The following is a 5,268-nucleotide window of genomic DNA, read 5'->3' as shown; positions in this document are numbered from 1 at the left end:
GCTCCGGACTCTACTATGTGTTTGTTTTTGAGTCTCTTTCCTAAATAATTAGGCCATTTCTACTAAATTAGAGTAAAGCTGTGAGTATACCTCCTCACGTTATCTGTGAAGCTGAGAAAAAGTCTGGTTGTGGTGATGTGTTCATGATGCTGAAAAATTAAGTCTTCACTCTAGTTTAAATGTGGTACTACTTGATGCTAATAATTAACAGTATGGACTTTTTAAAAATATCTATTGAAGGTTGCTTATATTGCTTAAAATATAAGGTTAAGTAACTGGGGTCTAGTCAGATGGCTCAGCAGGCAACGACACTTGCCATGAAGCCTGATGGCCTGAGTTCAATCCCAGGGACCCACATCTTAGAACTAACTCCTACAAGTTGTCCTCTGACCTCCACATGTACACTGTTGCACATGTATGTACACACACATACAAGTAAACATAATTGTCTAAAGGTTTTTTTTAAGTTAAGCAATAGACACGGATGATGGAACTAGGTATGAATATAAAGCTAGAACTACTAACAGCCCATTTCACGGATGAGGAAGCAGGCTTAGAAATGTCTATGCCAGGGCTGAAAAGATGGCTCAGCGGTTAAGAGCACTGACTGCTCTTCCAGAGGACCTGGGTTCAATTCCCAGCACCCACATGGCAGCTCACAACTGTCTGTAACTCCACTTCCAGGGTACCTGACACCCATGGCAAAGCATCAATGCACATAAAATAATAAATTTTTAAAAAAGATTGAAAAGAAAAAAATGTCTGCCAATGTCTGATTAAATACAAATAGGAAAGGCTTTAGTATTTAAAGAATGATGTAAATTGGCAAAATAAGATCATTGCTCCAAAAACTGAAGTTTGTAAAGGGAAGTTTCTTGTCCTGATCACCTGTTCCCAAATACCCAGCAGCCATTTCCCAAATTACCACACAGATGCTTATATTAATTGTAAATTATAAATGCTCAGCCAATAGCTCAGGCTTATTACTAACTAGCTGTTCCCTTTTAAGTTAACCCATATTCCTTATTTACACTCTGCCACATGGCAGTACCTTTATTAGCATGACATGTTCATCTCCTGCTCCCTCTGTATCTGGCTGGCTATTCCAGACTCTGCCCTTCTCCTTCCCATCATCCTTAGTTTGGTTGCCCCGCCTATTCTTCCTGCCTGAATACTGGCCAATCAGCATTTTATTAAACCAATTCAAGTGACAAATCTTTGCAGTGTACAAGAAAATTATTCCACAGCAAAAGTTGACTATGAAATGTGAACAAGAATTGTGTCCAGCCGGGCGGTGGTGGCGCACACCTTTAATCACAGCACTCGGGAGGCAGAGCCAGACGGATCTTTGTGAGTTGGAGCCCAGCCTGGTCTACAGAGCAAGATCCAGGACAGGCACCAAAACTACACAGAAAAAAAACCCTGTCTCGGGTTGGAGAGATGGCTCAGAGGTTAAGAGTACTGACTGCTCTTCCAGAGGTCCTGAGTTCAATTCCCAGCAACCACATGATGGCTCACAACCATCTGTAATGAGATCTGGTGCCCTCTTCTGGTCATACATGCTGTATACATAATAAATAAATCTTTAAAAAAAAAAAAAAAAAACCCTGTCTCAAAAAAGAAAAAAAGAATAGTGTCCAACATGGCAGCCACTAGGAGTTCATGACTTTCAGATGGATAAAACAAACCCACAAGATCTTCATTTGTGCCAGCCACACTTCACCTCTCTGTAGCTTCTGAGGATTAGACCTGAGGATTTGGACAGAGGCATAACTCTAAAATCCACGCATTTTCCATTTTACTGAATTGCTCAACCTTCAGAGATGAAATATTGAAGAGTGACTTAGCTTTGCCTAGATGGCGGTGACACCCTTGGAGATTATATCAGAATATACCCAGCTCAGGTCAGGAGAATCTGTCACCAGTGTACTGAAAAACAAAGGAAATGGGCTTCCCCACCCCATAACACTTTAAATTGGCCTTCGCTTTTGCATTGTGCTTCTTTATGAAATGATAGTGATGAGGTAGGAAGTTTTGGGTTTGGACTAGAAAAGGTGAAATCAGAAAGTCGGGTTTTATTCATGTTATATAAGAAATACACCCATGTAGCAGGCTTTCTTGGACTGCCAACCACCAAATCATGACAGGGAGACTTATTGTGAATGCTCAGCCTTAGTATCGGCCTTAGTTTAGGCTTGTCCCACTGGCTCTTATAACTTATCTTAACCTGTTTTTCTCCATCTACGTTTTGCCTCAGGGCTTTTTACTTTTATTCTATATGTCCTACTTTCCTGCTTCCTCATGTCTGTCTGTCTGGCATCTTCCTCTCTTTCTCCCTCATTCTCTTCTGGCGAGCCTAGATTCCTCCTCCTACTTACTCTCTCAGCCTGCCAGCCCCACCTATCCCTCTACTGCCTAGCTGTTGACCATTCAGCTTTTTATTAGACCTTAGGCAGGCAAGGTGAAACAAATGTAACACATCTTTACATAGCTAAACAAATGCAACATGAACAAATGTAACACATCTTTACAAAGTTAAACAAATGCAACATGAACAAATGTAACACATCTTTACATAGTTAAATGCAACATGAACAAATGTAACACATCTTTACATAGTTAAATGCAACATGAACAAATGTAACACATCTTTACAAAGTTGAACAAATGCAACATGAACAAATGTAACACATCTTTATATAGTTAAACAAATGCAACATGAACAAATGTAACACATCTTTACATAGTTAAACAAATGCAACACACTTTCACATAAAGTATTATTCCACAGCACACCCAGTGAGCCTGGAGATCTTGCCCATGTTCTCCTCTCACTGCAGACTGCAGGCTCAGCAAACTCAACAAGGATGACCCAGTGTTGGTCTTTGGAATACTGGCTTCCCTCTGTGGAGCACTGGAACTAAGCAGGTGGGAACAGCAGCTTGGGTTACCTTCTGCTGTTACAATCCTTATGCATGCCTCTAGGTCAGCGGTTCTCAACCTTCCTAATGCTGAGACCCTTTAATACAGTTCCTCATCTTGTGCTCCCAACCATAAAATGATTTTTGTTGCTGTTTCATAACTGTAATTTTGCTGTTATCAATTATAAATATCTGTGTTTTCTGATGGTCTTAGGCAACCCCTGCGAAAGGGTTGCTCAAACCCACCCACCCCAAAGGGATCGTGACCCACAGGTTGAGAACCACTGTTCTAGCCCTTGGCCCAGGGTGAATACCCTTGGTCTTAAAGAGGGTGGCTCTCTGGAACTCTTTTGGCAACCAGAGACTGCTTCTCATCGCTGCATCCTAACAGACGTTGTCCTCCTGTCTCAGTTCTGCCCTCTGCCTCTTGCTGTCTCTGCCGCTGCCACCTTCCTGCTCTGGCCTTCCTCACACTACAGCTGCTGCCACTTCCCTGTCAAGCAGCCAGCCACCTTACCCCTTCAGTGGCCTGAGCTGCCACTCTGTGCTGCTTTCTCCATACTACCAGCTGTACTCCCATTACCAAAAGTAGGCCAGACCAGTGGGGAGACAGCTTTTATTGGGTATAATGATGTGACTCAGGAGAGGCAGCAGAGTGTCTCCCCACCTAACTCTGTGCTGGGTAGTATGTCCCAAAGATTCCACAGCCTCCTAAAACATCACCAGCTGGGAACCAAGTTTCAAGCACATGAGCCTGTAGGGACATTTACATCCACCCCCTAATAGTAAGGAATGAGAAACATTTGTACACTGTTACTGAGGATCCAATGATCATGCGTGCCCAGTAGAAGGCACTCAAGATCAGAGGCGGGGCTCAGGCTCCCACAAGGTATAGTAGGAAGCTTGGGCGCTACCTGCTGGTGTAACCTAGCAAAAGGCAGCGGCCAAGTTATCCATGTTCTGCCAGAGTGTGCCCAACTTCCCCTTTACATCCCTAAGATGCTCTTCCACCTTAATCAAAACGGCCAGTCTTAGGCCAGAGAGACGACTCAGCTAGTAGAAGCATTCACCACCAACCTGACCACCTGAGATCGATTCCTTTAATCCATATGGTGGAAGGAGAAAACACCTGGGTGGCCTCCTGACCGCCACACTCATGCCCACACACATCCACTTATACAAATATATAAAAAAGCAGTTTATTTCATCCACCCAACACTTCAAGCCCAGTTAAGGAGAGTCAACAGGTACACAGTTTCAAGTAACAATGAAGTAACAAGGATGTGAGAGGTGTATGCTGGTTACCTTACCTTGGAACAAATGTTAGTTTGTGGGTTTTCCTTTTTTTTTTTTTTTTTTTTGGTTATTTTTTGTTTTTCAAGACTTAAGCAAGACTCTATTTCCAGCAGAGTTTTCTGACATAACGTACATACTCTGTCCAATAACCTATGTGTAGCTACTGGGGGCTTGATGTGTGGCTAGAGCAACAACTCACAAGCTTTTTACTTCATTTTTATCGAGCTTAAGTGGCGACGTGGCTAGCAGCTACTGTACTTAGTACTGAGTGCTGTTCTCAACTCCAGCTGCCTACTCAGTTCACCTGGGAACCTGTTCAGATTCCAGATGCCCAGATCAATTAGCATCTCAGTATTTTAAATGCTCAATAGGCAGCTCTAATGAAGAGCTGAACTTGGGAACCAGTTCTCTCAAAAGCACCGCCTGACGAACTACAATGTCTCTGACTCAACTGAGGCTCTTACTAAAATGCAGCTCTGATTGACAGGCCTGAGGTAGATTGAGAGCCTGCAACTCGTAAGCAGCAGGTGCTGCTGCTGCTCCCTGGGACACACTGAGCAGTGCCTGCTCAAGCACTCAACACGTCAAGCCCAGTTAAGGAGAGTCTACAGGTACACAGTTTCAAGTATCAATGAAGTAACAGGGATGTGAGAGGTGTATGCTGGTTACCTTACCTTGGAGCAAATGTTAGTTTGTGGGTTTTTGGGTTTTTTTTGGTTATTTTTATTTTGTTTTTCAAGACAAGGTTTCTGTGTAGTCCTGGCGGTCCCGGAACTCATTCTGTAGACCAGACTGGCCTCGAACTCAGAACCACCTGCCTCTGCCTCCCAAGTGCTGGGATTAAAGGCATGAGCCATCACTGCCTGGCTAGTTTGTGGTTTGAAGGAAGGCGTAAGGTGAATTTCTGAGACACATGGTCTAAAGTTAAGAGGGAACAGCCTGGCAGAGAAAAAGGGGAAAGTAGCAGAAAATGACGCCGCAGTGTGGATGGTGGTGATAAGACAACGCACAGGCTTTATCCTAACTGCCCCTGAAGCTACAGCAGGCCTCA

Source organism: Peromyscus californicus, unplaced genomic scaffold (assembly GCF_007827085.1).
Source record: "Peromyscus californicus insignis strain IS unplaced genomic scaffold, ASM782708v3 Scaffold_14__1_contigs__length_90479793_seg_2, whole genome shotgun sequence".
In the NCBI taxonomy this organism is placed as follows: Eukaryota; Metazoa; Chordata; class Mammalia; order Rodentia; family Cricetidae; genus Peromyscus; species Peromyscus californicus.
Note: the sequence above shows the minus strand (reverse complement) of the source record.